We start from the raw sequence: 26,372 nt of genomic DNA, 5'->3' as shown, positions 1-26,372 counted from the left end.
GTTCAGTCCTTCCCCAGAGGTGAAAGGTGTCAGCTCTACCTCTGAGAGGGAGTTTAAAGACTGTGAACCCAAGCAGAACTGGAGCAGTAATTTATAATGGCAGGATCTGGGTTTTGCAGAATGGGACAGGAAGTGGTTGTTTTAAAAAAAGTTCAATAAAGCTGGGTAAAGCCCATTGTTCCCTCTTTTGTTCTCACTTGTGAGAAGCTTTCAGTTTGGTCCCTTGTAGCTGCTGACACTGACTTGTGATTTCTCAGCTGGAGTAACTGTGGAGGAGGGGTTGAATAAATAAGTGAGCTGATTCCCACTGCCTAATATGTCCAAATATGACCATTTGCTTGTACTCCCCTGGCTGTATCCATCTGCTGCCTCATGTCATTATGGCATGTCGACATGAAAACTGAAGGTGTGAATGGAAATCTACTTCTGCTAGCTTTAACTTTAGACAGTTCAGATATCGGAGCGATGTTCCCTCGGGAGCCAGAAGTTCAGTGTGTGCTGAACCAGCCCCGGGCCTGATTTCTGAAGCTGAGCCATTCAGGAGAACATCTGCTTTGCCCAGGCTAGCTGGCTGGAAGCTGTTTCAGTTACAAGTTTGTTTGCAGCACAGACATACCCATCCTGAGGCTGGGGATTAGAATACTTTCTCCACTTCATGATCGTACAGCACTTAGTCTAGGCCATGAGCAGAGCTCCTAAGCATGGCATTAACGCCTATTAGCATCTGTTAAGATGACATATGTGAATGGAAGTTACTCAAAACTTGCTGGATTGGACCCCTTCACACTGACTGTGCAAACCCACCTATGGATAGGGTGCACAGACTTCATTTCACTGATAATAGCTTCGATCCACACACCAAAACAAGCTGCTCATGGCTTTGATTCTGTGCATTATATGATCATCCAAAGGTTTTTAAAAGGGTATCACATAGATCTCATTCCCAAGTGTAGTTTCTGTCTTCCCTGTTCTCAAAGACAGCTTTCACTGGAGTAGTGCAAGATATAAAATTATGTCAGACTTCCCATAAGAGGCTATGTTTTCTGATGGCTGGAATCCAACTGATTAAGTCCTAGATCAGGAATGGTGACCCTTATTCTCACTGTCTGGGTCATCCCTCAGACCTGTGGGTTATCAGCTCTTAGGCTGATTTCTGAACTAGTGCACTCTGTAATAAGCTGATTGCGCCTTAAGAATTGGTAGCCAGTACTGGACCCAATTCAGTCACTTTTCATATGGCTACAGGTTCCACTAACGCCAACGTTAGAGTTTGCAACGGCTGCATTTAATTTCCCCCTCTTTTTCCCCCTCTGTTTTTACGTGGGAAAGCAAGGAGAAACAAAACTATAAATGGACAGAAGGTATGGAGGAGACCCGCTTGTGAATGGCACAGTGGTTGGGGCTCCAGCAGTCTGACTCCTACTCCTAGCCCTGCCTTTAGACTACCAGCTGACCTCAGGCAAATTGCATCACAGTTTCCTTGTCACTCAAATATAGTTAAATACAGCATTCTTTCTAGAGCATTTACAAACTGACAGGTGGAAAGTGTTGCCTAGAAGCTAGACATTTGTCGTATTGCTTTTTAAGGTATATACTCCAAAAATCAGGGCATGAGAAAATCAAAGGTTTCGTAACAAAGCATGGAAAAACCCCAACAATATTTGGTGTAAAGATTTTATTGACATTATCAAACTCTCCCTTTCAGGCCACACCCAAAAAACAAGTGAGAATATAATGGACAAATCCTCCTCGGGCAGCAGGTCAATCAGTCATGGCGCCATTCTTCGATTCCCAACCTATTTCATGTCATGCAAAAATCACTGCAGGAAAAGGCGAACAAGGTTCAGACAACTCATAGCTCTGTACAGCAACTTTTCCTCATGACAGTAACATCAGCAAATTGCCAGCATCTCAGTGTCTAGCCAAAGTGGATGGCAGACAACTGTCTGAAGCTGGGACCTGGAAAAATGGGGATAACATCAGGGAAAAAAACAAAAACATCTTACCTACCTACAACTTCCATCTCATCCTGCTCAAGGGGGATCTCCATCGATTGAGTCAGTGTGTGGTCTTGTGGTCTTTCAGCGCTCCACGTAGCTGCTGGGCACCTGCACTGGTAGCTGTTGGACGAGCTCATCCTACTTGCTGCGTGTGAGGAGTTTCCAGCCCCGCCATGGCCCAATGGCTTGGTGATTTCCACTTTGCTGTTTTGGCCGACCTGCGCGTGTCAATGACCATGCAGGCTCTTCTGGGGGTCAGTGGGGCCCGATGGAGCAACAGCCTCTGCGCAGGGGCGTTTGACAGCTCCTCTGCAAATCTCTCTGGACTTTTATCAGCTGTTAGGTTACCAGTGGCTATCTGCCTGGATCTGGGCTTTGATTCTCCACACCGCAGCTTTCTTGCAGGCTGGCAGAGAGGTAGCGCCTTTCCCTCGGACACCACAACTGACAGCACCGTTCCCAGCGGGAGGGAGGCACGGTGCAGTGGTTATGTTTCGAGGGTGGGAAGCTGGGCAGGGTGCTGGAGGCCGCTCTCTGGATGGTGGAAATGCAGACCTGGCAAGGATGAGCAGAAATCAGCTTGTTTCCCTCCCAGGCTGCTGATCTCAGTCTATCAGCTACCCTTTCCTACAGCGTCAAGGGGGAAGAGGGAGGTGAGGCACGCAGATACAGGGAATCAGAGCGCTGGAGCTAGGCTCAGGTGCAGCAGATGGTGCCCAGGGCTGCAGACGACCAGGGCTACAGAAGAGCTGTGGCCCCGCTGCCTGCTTTGCCCTTGCCAGAGCCCTGGGGAGCTGCGTGGGCCGAGGCCGCTGGGGAAGGTGACTGCGGCGGGGGGTGTGGCGGCTGCACCCCACCTCTCCGGTCCTGCTGTCCCCGCGCTGCCTGGCCTCCCCACCTCTTCCCAGGCAGGTCCTGGCCCTTGAGCTGCGGCGTGGCAAAATTCAGTTTTGCCTACACTGCTGAGAGACTTTGAGCTGGCTCTTCATAAAAATACCAGCTTGCCTCCGGGGAACAAGGTGCAAGCTAGACCACTGAGAGGCCTTTTGTTTCCCGCGAAGGTGTGTTCTTGAGACGCTTTGGGAGAGCACTATGTAGATGAGTGACCGGGTGGAAGGCAGGGCCCGCTCCCCAGCTGGGGTAGATCAAACAGAGCGACCCAGCTTTACATCAGCTCTGGGGCTGGCCTGGTGACAGTTAGGTAGGCTTGCCATTTCACATGGACAGCTCACCTCTTTGCCAGCTGTAATAAACACCAGCGTTCGATGCCAGCAGAGCCGGGCTGAGTTTTACCGGCGGATGCATTTCCTTTCCCTGCTACTCCTTCAGTGTGAAGAGCCCCATCTCTGTACTGCTAAATACGCACATGAAAAGAGGCTGAACTTACCAAGAAGGAATCCAGTTTGAATTCCTGCTGAGATCTGGCCAAAGAAGGAAAAAAACCCTCAGTCTTGAAAGGTTTTTCAAGATTTGGACATTTGGATTTATCTTTCACTGTGACTAAAAAGATCTGTGAACTCCTGGCAAGAAAAACAAGAGGGAGAATATCCTATCCTGTAGAAGTCAATGTAGCCATGGCTAGAAAGCTCACAAAACACATAGGATAAACAAGATTTTTCTGAAGCCATGACTTGAACTCAAATCTCCTACACCCCGTGATGGGATACTATGGGGTTTCTTTCTCTCTCATTGTGATAAGAAATTCTGGCCTGAATATAAGAAAGTGAAATGAAAACAAGCTCATCATCATCATCATCATCATCATCATCATCATCATCACCATCATCCTCCCAAAATTAAAGCTAAACTGAGCAACTTCCATGTTCCTCAGTTGCATGTTCTGTGTTTGAGCAAATTCATGGTAAGGTGTAAAGATTTTGCCAATATGAGATTTGGATGGTTTCATTACTAGTAGGCCACAAATTAAGTAGCTGGATGATACAAAAATGACTGTCAATAAAATCTTTACACCAATTCTTCATTCTGTGTGAAATGTCTTTTATATATGTGTGTATACATATATACTATAAATAATAGAAATGATGCCCATATTTTATACTAGGGATGTAAACACTGGTCCCAACTGCAGTGGCAAATGAACCACTTACATTTTCTGATTGCATAATTTGCCTAGAGGATGGATACATAATTACACTATAATTAAGTATAATAAACAGAGAAAATGATTTGAGAAGGAAAAATTATCACAGCCTCAACCACATCAGCCAGAAGCTCTCTTCTAATTAAGTTATTTTATTAAACAAAATGTTTTTAAGGTGGGTCCCCTTTGAAAATGTACACTATAGCCCATGTAATGTAATTTACTTTATAAGTAAAACATGGCTTGTGTATGGACAGATGGTATCTAATAGGACTCATGAAACATGCACCTACTGGGTTCAGTCCAGCCTGATGTTGAGTATCCCACACTCCCCTATCTTCACTCAGAGCAGAAGGGCCTAAATGCTACTCAGATAAATCTCAGCATCTCATAGAAGAGTCTTTTATTTGTGCTCAGTGACAGGTTCTTTTTATGTTACTTGTCTTTTTTTCCCCCCCAATTTAGAAGAGGAAATGATAGCAGGTAATTCTGATACAGTCATCCTGTAACGATACAGTAGAGGCAAAGGACAAGAGAAGAAGCAGCTGAAGCCAGAACTGTGTCTGGAGCAGAGAGAGTCTTAAATGGCTATTCCCTCTCAAATGCTTTTACCTTCACTAATTCTGACAATTGTCCTCTTCTGGTAAGGTGTGAAGGTGGATTTGTCTTTTACATTACTGTGGCTGAAGAAAAGTCCAAAACACTCACTGGTTCACAAACTATGGGACTCAGAAGGACCATGCAATGTGGTAGCTCACGTGGCAAAGGCTATCGGACACCCTCCAGTTCACTCCTCTTTGAACTGCAGCTTATCTTTCTAAATGCCTGCCCTGATCCGTGCTGGGACTTCAGAAGGTATTACAGACCTTGGAGCGTTATTCTGAATTTAGCTACTGTTCCTGTTTCAAAAAGAATGTTAAAAATGTTCAGCTTTGAGTTTCAGCCATAGGATTTCTGTATACATCCGCTTCATTTTTGCATTTCTCTTCCTCCTGCGAGTATGTAGAGATTGTGATCAAGCCTTAGCCTCTCTTCTGTAAGCCCATTCGATCAAGCTGCCTGATATAAAAGGTTTGTTTCACAAATCTTTGCTCATTCTCCTGGCTCTTCATCGAACCTTTTACAGCATTGCAATGCTCACTAGGGGTTGTGCGCACCAGAAGAGGACACAGTATCCTTGTTTCAGGCTCATCCATGCCATCTACAGAAGCAACTCACCTCCCCTGCTCTTGTGCAGCATGCTCTTGCTTCTCCTGCAGACTGCCAGTCGGGTTGCACTGGGAGCTCGCATGCAGCTGATTCCCCCTCATGGTTCCCTGAGCTTTATCACAATTATGAGATAGTCCCTCCTGCTCTAAGTCCATTTTGCAGTCTCTTTTCCTGCCTGCATGACCTTCCATGTCTTGGGTCCAATTTACCAAATATTCCAGATCTCTGTATATCCATAACCTGTTTTCTTAATTAGTTACTCCCGTCTTCAGTTCCCAAGTCACCTGTAAGGTTTATTTGTGATGATTTAGGTTTTCTTTCAGGTCATTGTAAAAATTAGCATAACCTCAGTAACAGATCCCTATGTGATCTGCTAGGTATGAGATATAAGAATGGACGTGCATGCAATACAGGGGAAAACATCCCTTGTCAAGGAAAATCCAAGGAAGGAAGAAAACATGTCCTACAAGATGCTGAGGCTGTAAGAAAATTATCTTGTAAGTCAAAGGGAGATACTTGCATTATACCGGAAAATAATAGAGCTTTCTGAATTTACAGTCCTGAGCCTTGATCTTGCAAATGGAAATGCACATGCTTGATTTCAGCATGTGAAGGATCACAATGGAGGTAATGGAGCTAGGCTAACTCATTGCATGGTGAAAAATCTCTTCAAATAGAAAATGCAACATGCCAGGTGGGACTGAAATAGAAAACACCCTGTTCCAGGGAAGCCTTATGCACAATAATGTTGAGAATCAGTTGTCCACAGCAGCACAGCATCCTTGAATTCAAAATGTTGAACATCATGTTGTGAGACGTCTCTGAATGCCTAGCAAAGATGCCTTTCTTTAACTGTGTCTACTGCATACACAGCTTATTGGCTAATGGAGAGAACAATGTGGTTTTCGATAGTAATCTTTTCAGGTTTAGTTTTCCACCCTTAAATGCTTGTAGATCTTTGAGCCACAAAATGTTGTAGGTTATTGATGAGATTATTGATGTGTGTGGTTACTGCTTGTAGGTACTCCAGGCCTGACACTTAGATCACCATACATCTGTAGAGTCTTGATGACTGCTTCAGTTTCTGTCCTAATCTTATGCAATCTTGGTTGTACAGTGACCTGATTTCAACTAGGATCTTCCATGAGAAATCACATGGCAATCACAGACATAGTAAACTCTAACCAAAGAGTCATTCTCAAATGCTTGGCAAACACTAGACCACAGAAATTCAATGTGTCATAAGATTCCACTTGGTCCCATCATCGTGGGTGGGAAAAAGGAGGAGGATTATCCGTAGACCTCAAAGTGTTTTACAAAGGCAGGTAAATGCTGCTATTCCCATTTAATGGATAGGGCAATGGCAAGCTGGGACTTGCACAAAGTCACCCAATTAATCAGCCAGAAAACTGCCACTGAAACCTATATTCTGGTCTAAACAGGTTCTTAGACTGCCCTCATCACTGTAATATCTGAGTACCCTCCAGTAGTAAGTTAGGAGAATTTAGGCATGTCTGCACTGGCCAACGTGAACAGCTGCATGTCAATCTGACCCCCTTCTCAGCCAACTGGACAAAAACCATCTCCTCTCTGAAGCTATATAGCCACATTAACAACCTACTGAGCCCAGATGTACGAACCCCACAAGTTGGGGCCACAGAGTCCTGGCACGTCCATGCTGGTTATCTACTTACAGCTTTATGGCTCTTTTGAGGAGAGATGTGGAAGGAGACAACAGGGAAATTTGGGTACACTGCAATAAAGAAAGAAAATCTGCAAAGTATTTTTAGTAAGTCAAGAAAAAGGAAAGAGGAGGAAAACATCTCTTTAAACCCAGGATCTACTTGTCATGAGCAAGAGTACTAAAAAATTTGTAACTTAATGACCTGAAGGAAGAGTAGCTATTATTACAGGGCATTGTGCTGGCAAAGCTCCTATACAGCACAATAATAATCCTCTCCAGACTTCCCTTCCAAAGCATGAGGAAACATCAGTGTGCTTAGCCTCAACTCCCTGGCAGGCAGCATCACTTCCTCCTGAGAGTCAGGGAGCTGACACAGTGATGGGAAGGCTCACTTTTGTAGCAGCTACAAAAGCCGTGCGTGACCCAATAGGTCTGACGTACAGCTGTAGAAATGAGTCCCATTTTGAGGAAGCTAAAAGTCCCAAGGAGCCCTAAAAACTTGTCCTGGACTACTCATGCTCCCAGATTTAGAAATCCTTTGAGGGTTACTAAGTTCATATGAACCACTCCTAGCCCAGGAAGTCACTGTGCCTCAAATGGTTAGAGACTGGGAGAGCAGAGTGGAAGTGTCATCCTGTGCTTGCCCTGCTTTTGCTTTCTTCCCCAGGCGCCTGCTGCCAATGGCTGTCAGCAACGGGGCATCAGACTAGGTGGGTTTTGATCTGGCGCAGGATGGCTGCTCTGATGCTCTTCTCTGCTTCTGGATCCAAATCCTGTCTGACAGCGATCCAGCGACTCTACTGGATCGTCACCCTTCGCCTGGGGAAAAGAGGGCAATGTGTGGGCGGCAGTGTTTCTTTGCAGCTTTGCGTTTCTTGGACTTTTGCACAAAGCTCTGAACGGCGAACGTATGCTTCATGCATATGCAGAAAGGGCACATACACTTTTTGAAAAAAATGGACCTGGTTAACTTGGCTATGATCATCCAGGAAGTTTGTGGCAGAGCTGCAAATAAAATCCAGACATTTTGCCTTTTAGGCCTGTGTCTTCACAACAACACTGTTCTTCCTCTGGGCATCTGTGCTTGTTGTCTTATCTGGATGCATTGCTCAGCATGTATTCTTAAAGGGAAAGAGTGCCGGGAAAGCCACGCTTTAATTCTTTAGAGAAAATGACACCACCTACATAGGAAAACCCCATAGCTTTTTGCAATTATTGCCATGCATGTATATCTTTCCCTCTCTTTGTGATCTTTACCACTTCCTTACCATATGTAAAAGGCCTGATCCTGATGAAAATAGTCATGGTTCCAGAAATGCCACTCAGACAATGTTGATCTACCTCCACAGAGGATGTGGCCCAGTGCTTTTGGCCAGATTTTTCTGGAAGCAGCCAGTCAGATCTCTCTGTGCATCTTTATTCTCCCACCCAGAAAGCTGAGGGAAGCCGGGGAACAATGACCTTGATGGACTTCACCTGGCCCACCCAGGGAATAGCTATTTTTAGCCCAACACGGGAAACCCAAGACTTGGCCCTTTAATCTAACATCTCGTGCATGTTGCTGAGCCTAATGTTTAATTTGAAAAAAAACAACCTGAAAATAGCATTAAAGGAAGCAGAGGATTTGAACAGCACTATATTTTTAAGATAGTCTTTCTGGAAAACACTATATTTAAAAACTGACCCTTTTACCATGAGGTTTCTGAAACTATAGAGACATCACAAGCTTTCTGTTAGATACGGCTTGTAATTTGGAACTGAGTAATGGAGCATAGACAGCACAATTCACTTTGTATTAAGAGGCAGTGTACAATCACCTGGCAGTGCCATATTGCCCCCACTTCAGAGTGGTTTGGGGCTATTTGTGCTGGAAAGTTGAAGTTCAGAGAAACACAATGATGACAATAGCTCATCCTTTGTTCCCAGCAGAAGGATGGTGGCTCAGTGTGCAGATCTCCAGGCAGTTTTAGGGAAAAACCTTATATTTGAGGATTTATGGTCACCAGTCTCCCACACTTGCAGGATGATTTAACCTGTAAGAATGGGACTTACAGTGTTTGGACGGGCAGCTGGTGAGCTGTCTTGGGCAGAGGTAGACATTACAACCACCTCTTAAGTGAAGTGACACAAACTCAAGACCACATTTTAACAAGAAGCTCTCATTCTTTCATATTCTCTTGACATATTGATATTAAAGGGACTGGAAAAGAGAGGAAACATAGGATTTTCTGTGGTGTTTTTATGTCATGCATAAATATTTGCCTTTCAGATCTCTTTGCACTCCTGGAGCAAGGATCAGATCTGGCCTGGGCTTTTTAATTTTCCTCCATTTTGTTGGCGTGAAATCTCGCAGGCAGGCAGATGTGTCTGCCTTGATCTTTGCTGTGGATCTCCTGTTGCACTCTGTTTTTCCAAGCCTCGATAGGGGAAAGTGTAATAACTGTTCAGAAACATTAATCACAGCACCTCAGATCTGTAAATTCTCAAGAGTTTTTCTCCTGGAGCAGTGGAAGGCTTTGACCCATTTTCAAAAGTTAGTATAAAGCATATATACACAAGGAAAGCACACATACTTGTAGCATCTGCAAAAACATATGGTAGTTTCACATCCCACTAACCAGTTTCCTGGACTGAATACATATAAGTGCAGGCTTTGTGAGAACTAGCAGTTTTGAATGCTGGGTTTCTGATTCTCATCCCTTAACCGCAGTCCTTCCTTGACTTTGTGAGAGATACCATTTCCCTCTTAATTTGGCAAGTTATTGCACAGAGCATTTCTGGGTACCCATTTTTGTATTGCCTTTTTGCAGGTGAAACTAATCTCAGTCTCCCCAGACAATTTCTTTACTCATCTTTCCATTTCATATAGAGCTGCTACATTATCTCTACTTAATCCCAAATGGGGAAAAGCAACCACTTCCAGTATCAGGCAATTATGCTTCAGATGCCTTGTGATTTTTCTGGTCTGTTGATCTACAGAGCGCACTGCAGATTTTTCCATCTAAATCATCTGTTTAATGAAAGATTGTGTTTTGCCAAAGTATCTGTTTTCCTTATATTTTTTTGAAGCAGAACATCTAATACATTTGGCTGTTTTTTCTGACAACGATATCATATTTCCTGTCTTATCAACATTTTCTGTGCAAACATACCCACATATCAGCATGTTTTCCATTTTAGCAACCAGACTAGAGTCCAACATGCCTTCTGCTACCACCGCCAAAGCAACAAAGTCTGAGAAAGGGTTTAAGCAAAGGAATGTTGATATGGAGAGAACCTAGTGCACCTCTCTGGACCTCTGCCTATGCCATTCCCATTGTGTGTTAGTTTAAACTCTTGGAAACTACCAGTGATGGAGATCCCAAAGCCTGAGACATCAGTTCCAGCATCTCCCTTTCCTTATGGATAGCGCTTTCCTAAGCTCTCACCTAATCTGTTTTGCTGCAAATAAAGCCAATTATATCTTGTCCTTTCCTGTGCAAACAGAACCAATGATCATCGTACCCTTTCAGCCACTGTCCTCACATGTGAAGTCATGGCTGTCCTCATTTTTTTCTAGACTAAACAAATCCTACTAAAAAAAAAAAATCCTTAAAGGTCATGTTTTTTTAAACCTCTTATCAATCTTGTTGCTCTCCTCTGAACTTCCTCCTGTGTTTACATCTTAATTCGAAGCATGGAGCCCAGACCTGTGGTCTGGGCCTCTCCAGTGCCAGGGAGAATAGGTTGACCTCCACATGATGGGTTCTGTTAATACCTTTCAAAATAGCACATATCTTTGTGGCCACAGCATCACATGGTTGGCTTGCATTTGAGCTTGTTCTCTACCAGCTCCCTTAGCATATTGTCAGTACCATGGGCTGGTTCCTACGTGCAGTAGGAAAGCACTGGCTTTTTCCTTCCTGACAATGTTCCTTACAACAGTTTGAATGGTTATTGACTTAAGACTATTTCTACAGTTTATTCAGAACATTTAAAATCAAAACCCCTCCCCTCCCATAGTTGGGAACTCTCAGATCATTTTGTTTTTTTTAATCTACTTGTAAGTAAGCGCACTGTCAGTTCTACCATTCAAATTGTTAACAGAGATATTTAAATGAAGCATGACCAGCACAGACTTCTGTTAATGTGTCCTCTCAGTTTGACAGTGAATCACTCATACCTAATCTTCAAGGATGTTTTTCCAACCAAGGGTTGAAAAATAGCAATTATTTCTGTCAGATAGATATCATTTCTGATACCAACAGCTGTCCAAAGGAGGCCTGAAGCCAAGAGTGATACCAGTGAATAATAGGTGAATACCTACTCATCACCTGTACTGAGAAACAGGCTTGAGTACCAAGCCCTGAAACTATACTCTCTCCTTTTTTTTTATAAGAAGGCAGCGAAGCCTGATTATTCATAGCTCTAAAAGCAGGATGGGCACATCAGTATGCCCCTAAAGCCAAGACGATGAGCTAATCAACTTTGTATTGTTAAAAGAGTCCCCACCTACGCTTTCACACAAAGGGCTGATTAGCTCAGAGGTATGCAAAACTCTGGGAGGATGCCATCTTTCATCACTACCAGAAGATGTTTAATATATGTTAAGTTGCCAACAATTAAGCGTTTGTGTACATGAGTGTGTACACACGCACAGCCACTCGCTTGGGTCCTAGAAGCTGCTCCATGCCACGTCTGCCGTGCTGGGGCAGAGCCTTGCGCTGGGTATGGCTCTGCTGCTGCCAGCCCAGCTCAGTTCACCTAGCTGCATCTCAGGGCCCGCTGAGCTGTGCAACAGCGGCTTGCCCGAGGAGCGTGACAGCTACTGCCATGACATCCCAAAGGAAGCATACTTCAAAATGCTTGTCTGTCTTCCTACGGGCTGGGGCTCTGAAGGAAACAGAATCACAGGTTAGGGGCTTGTCTGCACAAGGAAGCAAGGGAGTGAGCTTACAGTGTGTGATACGCTCCCTCCACTCTGTGATGCCCCAGTGCAAGAAAGCCTAAAGCACTCCACCATCCAAGTTCACTGATAGAAATATCGAGTAGTATCTAAGTGCACTATGCCACAGAACAAAAACCCTCTTCCCATGTGCCAGCGTGCTCCATATAGGAAGGTGAAGTAAGGAACGTGACAGTAAATGCACATAAAAGTGCATTATATATAAACTCCCTGGGTGGCAAAGCCCTGACCTTTGAGTAGACTCCGTGCAGAGGAGAGGAAGTTATCAGCTCCTGTGGATACAGGGTTAAGTACCTGCTCAGGGTTGTCACATCAGCTGGGAAGGCAGCTGAGGTCCTGGTTCCTGGCTGAGGTGGGTAGGTGTGATTCCCATTCCAAATTGGGAGGAGTGATATGAAATATTGGCTTAATCTTTGGAAGTGCTAAGCACCTCCTCCCATCCCCACCCAAAGGGATGCATGTGGGCTCTGCTTCTCAACAAACCCTGGTTTTATGTTGCCTCCAAAGTCACAGAATCACAGAATCACAGAATGGTTGAGGTTGGAAGGGACCTCTGGAGATCATCTAGTCCAACCCCCCTGCACAAGCAGGGTCACCTAGAGCACGTTGCACAGCATCGCGTCCAGGAGGGTTTTGAATATCTCCAGAGAAGGAGACTCCACAACCTCTCCTGGCAACCTGTTCCAGTGCTCTGTCACCCTCACAATAAAGACGTTTTTCCTCATGTTCAGATGGAACTTCCTGTGTTTCAGTTTGTGCCCTTTGCCTCACATCCTATCGCTGTGCACCACTGAAAAGACTCTGACCCCATCCTCTTGACACCCTCCCTTAAGATATTTGTATACATTGAGAAGATCCCCTCTCAGCCTTCTCTTCTCCAGGATAAACAGGCCCAGCTCTTGCAGCCTTTCCTCATATGAGAGATGCTCCAGTCCCTTCATCATCTTTGTAGCCCTCCACTGGACTTGCTCCAGTAGTGCCATGTCTCTCCTGTATTGGGGAGCCCAGAACTGGACACAGTACTCCAGGTGTGGCCTCACCAGGGCTGAGTAGAGGGGGAAGATCACCTCCCTCCACCTGCCGGCAACACTCTTCCTGATGCACCCCAGGATACCATTGGCCTTCTTGGCCACAAGGGCACATTGCTGCCTCATGCTTAACGTGGTGTCCACCAGCACTCCCAGCTCCTTCTCTGCAGAGCTGCTTTCCAGCAGGTCAACCCCCTACCTGTTCTGGTGCATGGGGTTATTCCTCCCCAGGTGCAGGACCCTGCACTTGCCTTTGTTGAACTTCATGAGGTTCCTCTCCGCCCACCTCTCCAGCCTGTCCAGGTCTCTCTGAATGGCAGCACAGCCCTCTGGTGTATCAGCCACTCCTCCCAGTTTTGTATCATCAGCAAAAACTTGCTGAGGGTGCACTCTGTGCTTTTGTCCAGGTCACTGATGAAGAAGTTGAACAAGATTGGACCCAGTACTGACCCCTGGGGGACACCACTAGCTACAGGCCTCCAACTACACTCTGCGCTGCTGATCACAACCCTCTGAGCTCTGCCATTCAGCCAGTTCTCAATCCATCTCACTGTCCACTCATCTAACCCACACTTCCTGAGCTTCCCCATGAGGATGTTATGGGAGACAGTGTCGAAAGCCTTGCTTGAAGTCAAGGTAGACAACATCCACTGCTCTCCCCTCATCTACCCAGGCAGTCATTCCACCAGAGAAGGCTATCAGATTGGTTAAGCACGATTTCCCCTTGGTGAATCCATGCTGACTAATCCTGATCACCTTCTTATCCTTCACATGCTTAGAGATTGCATCTAGGATGAGCTGTTCCATCACTTTTCCAGGGATGGAGGTGAGGCTGAATGGCCTGTAGTTCCCTGGGTCACCTCTATGAAAAATGCAGGTTGGCTCAAAAAGGAAACTGGCAGCATGGGAGGAACTGTACAGAAAAGTCCTTTGAAGCGACACATTCCCCTCTTCCTCTGGGAAAGAGCAAAACCCGTGTCAATGGTGTTGTGTTGTTCAGAACAGCACATGCTCCAAGGCTCAATGCAGTCCATAGCCGGTGAACTACAAACAATGTACTGGTCCCCGTTAAACATCTGTCAGCAGCCCTGAAAGTGCAACAAGCTAGAGTGATTCCCTGAAACAGGGAGACTTATGCTGGATGGAAACAAGGGGTAATTTGAGGAAGAAACCCTCCCTACTGTGGGAAAGAAGAAAGACAGAGACAGCAATATGTTTGCTATTTTTCTAATGGCATACCTTACTCAGTGTGCAGAGGAAGTAACTTCTTCTGGCTGTCTGATCCTGCACTCTTCTTCCATGCTCCTTGCTGAAGATCTGCAGGACTTTGGCAATGACTACAAACCATGCTCTTCTGCTTTTCTCCCTATTAGTTTAACAACTATCTGGAAAAGAATGTGACTAAAAAGTCATGCATGACAGCGAGCATTTGCCAAATATGTAGCAATATATGTTTTCCAATATGTTTTCTGACTATATTGTGTAAATAATAGAAGACATAGGCGTGTATCACAGAAAGTAGTGCTTGCAAATAGAATAGCTTTCTTTTCCCTTGCTGATACAGGGAGACATCACTCATTGTGATCCATCTGGGCCACCTGTCTTCTAAGGAGTGGAGATGCTGAATCTGTACCATCTGCATCTGCTCTTTCCAGGGAGGTGTACGATGAGGGCCAGTTTATGTTGCAGAGTCAAGCCCATAGGGAACTGAGTTTAAATTCATGCCCCAGAGCTTGTGGGGACACATTACCCCAGAAGAAACTAGGGCTACCGCTGACAAAAGTAACAGGCTAAACCCTAAATTATTGCACCCTGGTAGAACTTTGCTGGTTTCAGAAGAGCTGTATCAGTTACATGAACAAGGCTCCAGCATAGCCCCTTTGGCCAGTGAGAGCTTCTATCCCCAGCCCAACCATGACTGCTCCTGCAGCCTCACCATGGCTGGCTGCTGTTTGCAGCACAGCACAACTAGTGAGGCAAAGAGGGAGTCTGCGGAGGCAGGCAGCTCTCTTTACTTCCCTCTGGCTGATGCTTGCACTTAACACAGCATTTTTACTTTATAGAACCAAATGACTTTGTCCTAATCACGGCGCTACCTCAGTTATCGCCCGCACAAACATTCCCTTCAGATCAACATACCGGCTGGGCCAGAAATCACACAATTGATGTTTTGGTTTCCACTACCTTATCTAAATCCAGTTACTGCTCAAAATGAGACTAAGTCAACAGACTTAATTGAATGAAAGGACTGTGAGACAACCTAGAGATTTGTGGCTGTGTAGCTCCGTGCATGAGTTAATCACTAAACAAACGCTTCGCAACAAGCAGAGCTGGGCTGAGCAGGCTCAGTGCTGCTGCGGCCCTGGAAGCTCCCGACACCCTAGGGTTGTTGGAGGCATTGTTGTTGGGGCTGGCAAGAGGATTTAAACAACATCACAAACAATGTAGTGCCATGGAGAAAAGACAGGGATGGACAATAGAGCAGGCCATGAACAAACATGTCTGCTTGCTGCCTAGATCAGCAGATAGCAGTGACCCTGTAGTAGTGGCAAAAAATAATTGCTCCCTTGTAATCGTTGCTCTCTGGATATGTGAAATAGCTGTGCTGGCACACAACAGCTGGGAACGGGTTGTCACTCGATGTCTTCAGCTCATTTCTGGAGAGGCAGCTCCCAAACCCCTTGTTCCCACCTGCTAGCCCCTGCAGACATCCTAGGTTTTCCTGGCTGAAAAGCCATGGTATTCCCCCTAGCTCTGAAGGCTACTTCTATTCAGGAGAGAAAGGTGTGAAAGAAACAAGTGAGAATGACCATGCTGGGTCTAACTACAGCCCCACCTTACCTATCTCCCAGTCTTCAGTGGAGGCCATGAGCAGACCCTTAGGGAAGAATATTAAAGCTGGTCTTATTTGTACTGTCTAGGGTCATAGCCAAGATCTAGTCTCACTGTGACAGTGCTGCACAAAGCTTCTCCAGAATGGAAGGCATAAAAGGAGAAAGCCTTACTTTGCAAGTGCAACTTGCCCTGGCAAAATCTGTGCCCTTCCTTTTTTACCAGCTGCTCAGTTCAAGAACCCGTGTTGCTAACTGATGATCTTTGGGTAGGCTGCAGCAGAAATGCTCAGATTCATGCCAAAGGCTCATCTTAGCCATTGCAAGAAGGGAGGTTGAAGCTGCAAACCTCCTAAAATAGTCATTAAATAACTTCTAAACCAAGATGACTCACATACTTTCCTGGCTGGTAGGACTCCATCAGGTGACGGAGAACCTGAATCAGGTTCTTAGCTTGGCAATAACGATCTTATGGTCACCTAAAGCTGGCTTTGTCATGAGCAGGATAAAGAAAGATTTTTGCCATTTTAGTGGGGGGTTGAACATGCTTTTGGCTGGAAAAAAAATCATTCTATGACACCAGGAGAGACACCGCTCCCTGCACAAGTCACCCACTTGTCACCTCACTCTTGCTTGGGCCAAAGCTAGGACATCTTCTAGGATGATGTCCCCTAAACAGAGTAAGTTACTGAACTCAGCTGGTAGATCCCTAGGCTCCAGTCTCCCTAAGGGAAGCCAGAGATGACACCATTATATTTGCAACACATTTGACAGTTCTCACCCTTTGGCATATTCTACAAGCAGACAGAACAGCTCTTCTAGCAAAGCCGGGAGAGATGGGAAGAATGATTAGCTTTGTGATCAGGTGCTGTGTGGCCAGAGTGCTCTGCAATGTCAAAAGAAAATGCTGCTGAATGCCCAGGTTTCAGGATACAATAATAACACACAATGCTATATTTCATTCCTTTAACAAGTGCTGAATGTGCAAAGGCTCCTTTCCCAGCTTCTGTCTCCGTCTTGGAAGCCAGGGAAGAGCTGTGTGTGTAATTATTTTCAGATGCCATCCACTTTATTGATTATCTGAGTGAGATGCGCAAATAATGGCAGCTAAAGCCATGAGCAGAGATCGAACGAGGTTTGCTCCCTTTTGGGAAAAACTGAAATAAAATCACCATATGAATGGGTCATTGAAAACAGGCTGGAATATATTCCCTATAGTCGTTCCGAAAGTTCAAGGGCAGGGGAAAAGAAAAAAAGAAGAAGCTGTCTCTGTGTTCACTAAACTTCTAATATCTGAAAGTGCTTAAAAAACACACATACACTTTTTTTCATACAATCATGGAAAAACATACTAAGCTTTTGACTCAATGGTTTTGTTTTTCCAGTGAGTCTCTTCCAGGTTCCATGCGCCATCTCGTAGTCACGTCTGCTGGGTGAGCTTTGAGCTAACAAACTTTAGGAGAGCTCTTTGCAATTTTGCCACATAAAGTTTCAAGTATCAGCTTGCTGGAAGTGCAGTGGAGAGGGAGGGAGGGAGGGAGGGAGGGAGGGAAGTGGTGTGAGCTTTGCCAACACACCTGCACAAGCTTTGGGCTCTCCTGGACACTCTGTGCACTAATGATGTATAACCTGTAGAGCCTGGCAACACACTCACTGAAGACTATAACAGACAGACTGTGCATGCCTCTGATTTCTAATTTCTTAAAACAAGTAGTACTCCCCACCCCCAGCCCTGTGCTGCAGGTAAATGCTTAGCATGGAAACTGAGATGTGTTCAACTGGGCAGAGCTTCTACCAAGGTAAGGAACAAATGACAATTTAATTACAGTATTTTAGGCCTATGTAATTTCTCTTCTAAAGCAAAAGTGAGAAAAAAAAGCTAAAAGAAAGACAGAGTTCGTTTCAGCTCCAATGTTCTGCTAATTTTTCTTTCGACTATTAGAGATGCAGCTGGATCCTATTTCTAATCCACTTTCAAATTCGCTTGAATTAAAATCCCAGATCGCTGCTGTGTTTTCAAGTTGAAACGTGCATAGTAGCCAAAGTTTATATTGCAATTTCTGGAGCTATGGAATGATGAGCTCCAGTAGAGGAAAGTGTGTTGTATGCCTGAGTCTTGGGGAAAAAAAAGGTTGGCATCAGTGTTATTTGGAATTAGAACTCACTTGTAGAATAAATAGCCTTGAAGTTAATACTCTGGGCTACATTTTACATTCAGTTCCACCTGCTGATTTTAGCGGGTATGGAAGAGCAAAGGTTGCCATGGTGTAGAGGTAGGAATGAAAGTGCAATTTAATTATAAACCCCAGGTATTGTTGAACTTTCATTTGAAATTTAAAAATTCCCCCTTTAGTGTGAGGTTTATTTCAATGAGAAATTAACTTTCTGACTAAAGTAGAACAGCAGGACTGCCCTTGCTTCAAAATACCTGTGCTTTCTCTATTGCTACCTGAATTTCAGTCTAAAAACTCACATTTTTCCTCCAACATCTTGTTTATGTCTAAATGCAATAGCACAGTCATGTTAGACTTTGCCACCTGGAAAACACCATAACTCACATGAAGTTATGAATCCTCATATTCTTTAGGCTTTCATATCTGCCTTGACAATTCCAAGTCACTGCCAGGTTAAGACAGCCAGACAGTATTTATGGAAAATGAACAGACTAATCATTTCCAATAGCAGGACACTATTATGATATAATTACAGCAGTTTACGTTGACATCCAAGTGGACATATACGAGCCAAAAATTAGAATAACGGATCCACCCATCTACCACCCAAATGTAAACAAGCCAGCATGGTTTAAAAGAAGACTGGAAGACAAGGCTCAGGCGTTCTCCCTCAGTTGCATTACTGTATGATTGCCAAGTTGCCACATAACCTGTCTGCCAGGCAATTTATCGGACCATAAACTGACCCTTACCTTACACAAAAAGTTCAGTGGCTTCATTCAGTATCAGCCCTTTGGAACAGTGCTAGAAGTCCATTATTATCGATAAGAGTGAGTGACATATAGACTATATTTTAGAGATTGGGTGTTGTATGATCACCTTAAACACAGTAAGTACCTAAAATCCAATTCAGCCTGAGCCACGACTGGCACCATTGTAGAGTGCACATATAAGAGAATACAGGCAAAGAGGGAATGAAGCCTGTGTGAATACAACTGAAGACTACGTGAATGAGAACTGATATCTTTTTTCAAAAGATTGGCTGATAGGGAGGGGCTCCCTTACGGATGGAGGATTAAAAATCCAGATGTGGATTCTGAGGAGCTTGATGTGATGTGACGGAAAACTGGGGTAGATCTTTGGTTGAACAAAATGAATATAACACTACCAATGCTGAGCAAGCTTTGCTAGTTTACCTTAGCTTTGTGAACTATTAGCCCCTTTGAGGGCAGCGTTTTTGCAGGAGAAAGATAAAGACTTTTCTTTTGATAATACTAGGATCAATCCCACTCCACTGTGAGGATTTCCCTCATTGACAGAAACAGACTGAGCAAGGCTATCCACATTTGGGTTAGAGCTATCCTGAGAACAGACTTGAAATTACACTAGTAACTTACTTGCCTCCCTCTCTCCAAGAAGCATAAATTAGCATTGGAGCATCCAGTCATAACTCTGTTCCTTCTCGCTAATGGAGCAATATCTCAGTCCTTGTTTCCATCAGACCCACTGTCCCACTCCTGCTGGTTTAGGGCTGCTAGTAACTTTCATTTTCCTCTATCCAGGGTTTTTTAGGAGTGGCTTCTTGGGACAAGGGTCCTTCCTGGCTTGCTAGGATGTGGTCCTTGATCTGTTCATCCTCTTCAGCTGTTTGGTCAAAATAAAACAATGACGTCTTTCCAACGACGTCTTGGTGGTTTCTCCTGAGAGTTTGTTCCACTCCTCTTCCACCATTCTTCCTTCCTCAGCAGGATGCTGAATGCTTCTGGGACTCTGGCTGTGGCTGTTTATGGTCCATAAACATACCTGAGGACCTTTATGTTTCCAGAATTGTCCCACAAACTAACTCCCACCTTCACAGATCCATCTCTGCTATAAATTACCAGGCCAAGACCATTAGTCTTCTTTCCAAAATACATAGGGGACATCCCAGGTCTCCTGAGCATCGGGCTTTATTCTGAGAATGATGGGATCCACAAGATAAGAGTGGAGAAGAATAGGTTATACACACCAGAATGGCTCTTGAGCATTGGTCTGGGCCAAAACATTACACCTATGTCCAGTCTCATGTGATTTCTCCTAGTGTCTGGGAGAATACAGACATCTCAAACCAGTCAATGTCAGGTTGCTTCTTCTGGCTTTCCAGGAGGGTTACTGACAGAGAATGATGGGACTGAATAGGGCTAAAAATATAAAAGCAAAATAGGCAGGACAGAGAAATCATTCCCAAAATTATATTTCCAAGAAATTCTTGACCCTGAATTAAACAGCCTCTACTCTTCTTTGACACACCCTTGTATACAATGGTCATCCTTCTTGGTACCATCATTAGGAGAAAACAGGTGCCACTCAGCTTGAGGTTTTCACCTCTAAACACATCAGGGTTACATCAGACCAGCTTGGACTATGTCCTTTGTCTACATATCTAAACATCACACACATCCTCAAAGGAGCTGGCTAAATGAAGGAAGCTCTCTTGGCGGCTGAAACAGTTTATACTAGCTGAGGATCTGGCCTACTAACACCTGCACCTGTGGCATGAGGACAAATAAAGTCCCATGCTCTGAAGCATGGCAAGCTCCTGGTCTCCTAAGCCGTGCAAAAATCCCATTTCCTTTTTTACTTGTGCTAAATGTAAAAACAGAAACAAAGACACACACCTAAATAAACAGAAAAGCACAGACAGCAGAAGGGGAGAGAGGCCCTAGTGCAGGTCTTAAGCCAACTAGTACAGTGAGATGTTTTCTATTTGCAGTCCTTCGTGTGAGACCTCGCCATATCATGCAGACGAGAAAGTGAGTGGGAGACTTGTTGGACAATGTTGGTTTTCCAAATGTCTTGCAATTACAGAAACACCTGCTTTACATTATTTTTCCTGCTGGTCCACAACAAAAATCCCCACTGGTCAACATTTCACAGCAGGCCTCATTTCTTCCTTCTCTGTAGAAGGCTCAAGTCACTGGTCTCTAAGTCCTGGGCTACCAAAAGGTCACTCCCCAAACTCACTGAGTAGGAGGGAGAAGACAGAAGGGAGAAGGCCACTTCTGCACAGAATCATGCCAGAATGTTAGAAAGAGGACCAAAACCACACGAAACTGCTTACCATCAGGTGGGGGAGGGAGGTAGGAGTGTTACCCAGGCCAAATGGACGGGTCTGTAAGGCGCATCTGTTTTCACCATGAAAACCTCACAGCCCACACCTATGCAACACACACCATTCTAGTCACCACAAGTTATTACTCTTGGTCTCCACTGCTTCCTGTGGAGCTGTAATGGGTCTGACACAGTGTCCAACGAAACCAAAGGGAGCCTTTCCATTGACTCAATGGGCTTTGGAGCAGGCCCAACATCTGTTTGGCCCTCTCTGTACGCAGCGCAGCCAATTTGTTCTTTATCCATTCCTGGGCCTCTCTCTCCAGTAGTGTCCATATTTTTCCTACTTATGGTTGTTATTAGCCACACCAAGCACCACCCCCAGGAAGAGTCCATCCTCGCCCCTTCAGCAGCTAAACCCTTTTGCATGCTGTAGCTGCAAACACTGCCCCAACTAGTCATCATTCCAGCTAGGTAATAGCCTCCCCCTTCCTTCTTGTTTATTTTTCCAGGCCATCCCTTCAAGCTGCCAAGCTCTTCCTACTCTTCTCCTCCCACCAAGGATAGGGCTGATTGTGCCATCTGCTGTATTGTAAACCTTGTCAAGAATCAACACAAAGACCAACCAGAAAAGTCCAAAAGCCTAAGACAATTAAAGAGCATTGTCACGAGCAGGAACAGGCACTCTGCACAGGTATTTCTCACCCTCGTTGCTGGCAATCCAGGCAATGATTTCCCTGCAGCTCTGGAGTATGAGGGAGGAATAGCATACAGACAGCTCAACAGTCTAACCTCAGAGTCCAGAGCTGGAGTAAAAGAGATCTGGCTATATATCTATAAACTGTTTGTTGGTATAAGACCAACCACATATTTCCTCAAGTGTGAATATATGTATTGGGCCACAGAGACAATTCAAAGCCTGTCAGTTTCTAACCACTCTCACCAAATTTGTGATTCTTGTTGCGCAGACTATCATGGGACCAGGGCACAAGTCTTGTCTGGGTCCCATGCTGACAGCAATGAGCCAGAAAACACCATCCATTCACTGTGCAATATATAATATTCATATCTTCATGACTTTATTGAGCCCTTGGATTCCAGGATCCTTTTGTCACGGGTCAAACATGTATTCCCATGCCATGAAATGTATGTCATTGCTAAGCAGAACAACAGGCTGTTATTAAGAAGCCTAGCAGTTCTTACAGTGGAAAAACAGGACACCAGTTTTGAATGATATGAATCTATAGATACTTCCAGTCATAGAGCAGAAGATACATTTCAGGCGTTGCCTTTTGTAAGTTAGACCTCCATGGAAAAATCCCCTTGACGTACCCCAAGATCTTATGGATTTGAAAATGTGAGCATGATGCCTGAGGCCAGATGTGTGGACTGGCAGGCTGCTGGCACTGTGTATAGGCACATCTGCATGTCAGGTAGTTACTCATCCCTGCATACTTCCCTGATAAAATCTGGACTGCCTAAAGCTGGTATTTTCACTCCAGGTTCCTTATCAAGGTATTTACCACCTCCTGTCTGTGCCTTGCAGACTGAGGGTGTCAAATGCTCCCTTATCCTCTCTGTGGCACAGTAAGCGCAAGTATATAGGAGCTGCTGTACAATATAGATTTTTAAACACACTGGAGCACACGGTGGGTGGCTGCTGGCCTGTACCTCACTGTGAGCCTGACAGGATCTCACCCTGTTTGTACCTGAAACATTGCTTTTTTGATCCTCACATGGGCTTTCTGCAGCTGGCTGGCTCTTTCCTGTGTTTCATGGTGTTTGTTGTGGTGTCCTCTGGTAGTCCCTAGTTTCATTTTAAAAGCTCTTGTCTTCTTTGGAGAATTCTACCTCAGTGTAGCTGTTTTATGGCTGTAGGAAGGAAAGGTGTGTTTGGGATGAAATTATCTCAGGAGTGGCACAAGCGTATATGTCACCTCAATATATACATATTGCATCTTCTATTCTCTCTAAAATACAAAGCATCGCTCTTTGTCTCTCTAAATAACAATATTGAGATAGACCCTCTATCACAAATGCAAGCTGCTCTTGGGAATAGTCCCCTTCCAAGAGTACCCCACACCTCTTTCCCACCTATTGCTGATACCAATTATCTATTTCAGTCGACTTCTGCTCTCACCTTCATCTTCCCACAAGAGAGCATGTCATTCTAAATCCCTCACAAAGTGTCCTGGATGGTTCTGCCATTCACCTCTAAGTTTGATTAAAGGGGAGAAAGGGGCACAGATTCTGAAACACAATTTCTGAAAAAATTATTAATTTCCTTTGTGAAAATATCGAGGAGAATTATTTGATTATCCACTAGGGAAACCTAAACAACAGACCTGTTTCAGTTTGATTTCACAAAAATGGCAAATATTTCATCAGCTTAAGAATAACATTTGTGGCTCTTGACCACTTGGGTCCATGTTGCACTGTGCAAAGATGTAGTTTATCTTGGGACCGTGATTCTACAAACAACATTGTCCTGAACAACAACTCCCATGGGGCAATGCAATAAAGAAATAGATTGCTGCCAGTCTGACTCAAAAGGAAGCCTTTTGACTAAATTCAAACAAAATGAAATGCATTATAATTTGATTTCAGAAATGCCATAAGTCTCATTAGATCAAAAAATGACAATATAAACATTTTCACACTTCAAATAATGAGATTTTCTTCTGACATTTTCTGTTCCGATTTTTTATTTCTGTTTGGGATGCTAAGAAAAAGTGAAAAGTCAGAATCACACCACCTAAATGCCCTGAAATTTTTGTCTTGACATGGGCTGGCTCTGAGGGGCTGTGGGGAAATGACCTTCCCTTTGATGCCTTGATTGCCACTTTTGTTAAACTGTATGAACATTATTTGCTTCCTTGTTTTGAAATATTCGAAGAAAAAGAATGATCTCACAAGCTGTTTTTCTTATAGTAACAGCCCAGCTGCTATTACGTGAAGTAAACTCATTAAAATCCCACCATTACACCCCCATATATGCAGTGCTCATGGTCTGTTAGACAACATGTAATGGGACCAAGGCAAAAAACTTTTGTTTTAGAGCAGTTTAAACTCCTTGTGATCTTTGTGGTGAAAGGAGACAGACTTGGATCCAAGGCTGTCATCATACCTGACAGCCTCCAGTCTCACCCAGTGACACCACTTTGAAGCCAGCCAGCTGGGCAAATGAGCCCTGTCCTTTGGCAGCCCTGGCAATGGTGAATGAGAACCAGGCAGGGTCCAAGGGTCTGTTTTTTCCATCCCTTTGGTTTATGGACACGCCAACACTGAAATCAGAGAGGTGACTGCATATCTGAGGTCACGTTAATTAGGTGTCAGTTGCAGTGAAGACATGATGACATGGGCTTCTATAAGAGTTGGCTGCCCAGGTTTGTATCCTGCATCCAGATGATATCCTGTTTTGTATTTTCCCTCCTGTTGGTATTAAGAATAGCTAGACTAAAACCAGCTTGGGACACGCCTGCTCTTGTGTTGTTCCTCCTCGGACTCTCTTACGAGTTGCGATTTCTTTGGTGGTGGTGTGCACCTGCCGCAACCCCTGCCTGAGAGCCTGGGTGCGGGGTGCTCAGAGTTTGGGTGGGGAACAGCCCTGAGAGGCCTCCAACTAGATGCACAGGAGAGCAGATGGTTTGCAGAGTGCTGATCTGCGTTTTTGTCCTGTCCTGCAAGCTCCAAAGACAGACTGCAAGAATAAAATGTAGGGAACCATGTAGTGAGAGAGAGCAACCCAAAAATTACTCCTGTAGTGAAGAAACCACATAATATATTCAAGATGTCAGAGGTTAGCCATGGTGCATGTGAATCATGCTGCAAATACCTCACCTTTAACTTTACCGTCGTAATTAGATTACAAAGTTTTTATTACGGTTTTAAATTCTGCCTTTATAGGTTGCTGCCCAGCTGTGCACTTAAATCTGGTTTTATCACACTTTCTGAGCTCATCACATTTAATTCTGCTCCTACAATGATGGATTAACTTTAAGGGTCACTGAAGTCAGAAGTCAATCACCCTTGCCCTACTAATGGCTTCACACCATCCCTACATGGCCCAGAAGAGTGATGTGTACAGTAAACTATATTTATTGGAGTGGTGGAAAGGAAGGGGCATTTGGTTTTTCGCTTATTTATTCTAAAGCTCTACTTGGCTATCAGGATGTTTGCACAGATTACTGCATCCAAGAGATGTTGTTTACCTCCATGTGAAACCTTCTCAGCAACACTGGTGTGAGAGCTAAAAAGGAGAATGTGTGTGCCTATGAGAAGCTAATGGCTAAATAATGAGGTATATAGACTCATATCATTTGAGCAACTAGTCAGTTGTCTCCATTCAAACATCCAGAAATCACACCCCGTGGTCACACTCATTCCTGCAAGAAAGCCCAGACACAGTATTTTATGGATCCTGTCTCTGACATTTGAGGCAGTCACAAAGGAAAAAGGAATCTTTCCTTTTTTCTAAGAGTGACTTCCTCATTGTTTCCGATGACCAAGAAAGCATAGCAAGGCACAGATTTGAAATCTTCATCTAAACATCATTCATCTCCAGCTTTTACCTTGATCTTGACCGGTAAAGATCAAATGGGTTGGTGCTAGGTACCACCCAAATAAGATGATTCATTGTCCTGAAAAATTCATCTTGTAAACGGACAAGTAAAGGGAAAATTATATTCTTTCCATTAAAAAATGGAGAACTGAGGTGCAGAGAGTCCAAGTGATTTACATGAAGTCACAGAAGGGGTCTGAGAGGGATCTGGGAAACAAAACTAGCTCCAATGGAAAGGTCATTTCTGTCTTTCTTCCAGTGGAATACTTTGAACAAAACTAGAACAGGCCTGAGCCAGAGATAGACAGCAGGGACTTTAATGAAAATTGGAAGGCAAAACTCATCACTGAGTAATGTCAATTGTAACCTTTGCCATTCAATGACTAGACAAAACATTTTTGGAACCAAAGTTAATAATCTTCAGCAATATACAACCTTCTCTCAAGGAATGTGTGGTGATTAGGGCAAAGAATTTCACATGGTCACAAAATATCTATCTCAGAGTCCTGGGCTTATAAAATACTCTATTTCCTCCATTAATTGTGTCCACGTGGAGCTGTAACTAAGTAGCTGAAACAAATAAAACCAAAGTAATATTGTTTCCTTTTAAAATATTTCACTTAATTTGGGGAAGAGGTTTGGGCTCATTAAAAATAGACCATCTCCCACGAGGCCTTTTTCCTTTTCTTCTCCAAGTCTCTCAAACAATTCTTAGTAATGCATATAGCAGCACAGTCCTCCTCAGCATA

At 44.3% G+C, this 26,372-nt stretch overlaps 1 long non-coding RNA gene across 1 annotated transcript in view; it reads right to left on the bottom strand.

Annotated features, from left to right (window-relative positions):
- Positions 1-1,711: 1,711 nt before the first annotated feature.
- The window catches only part of LOC136991652 (uncharacterized), a 140,840-nt gene continuing 116,179 nt past the window's right edge, over positions 1,712-26,372 (bottom strand). Inside the window, exons 2-3 of the long non-coding RNA XR_010883858.1 lie at positions 2,011-2,555; positions 1,712-1,820 (exon numbers count right to left, since the gene is read on the bottom strand). This is a non-coding gene — a long non-coding RNA (uncharacterized lncRNA). The remainder of the gene's footprint in view (positions 1,821-2,010; positions 2,556-26,372) is intronic.

Source organism: Apteryx mantelli, chromosome 3 (assembly GCF_036417845.1).
Source record: "Apteryx mantelli isolate bAptMan1 chromosome 3, bAptMan1.hap1, whole genome shotgun sequence".
NCBI lineage: Eukaryota > Metazoa > Chordata > Aves > Apterygiformes > Apterygidae > Apteryx > Apteryx mantelli.
This window is presented reverse-complemented; position numbering and strand designations above follow the sequence as displayed.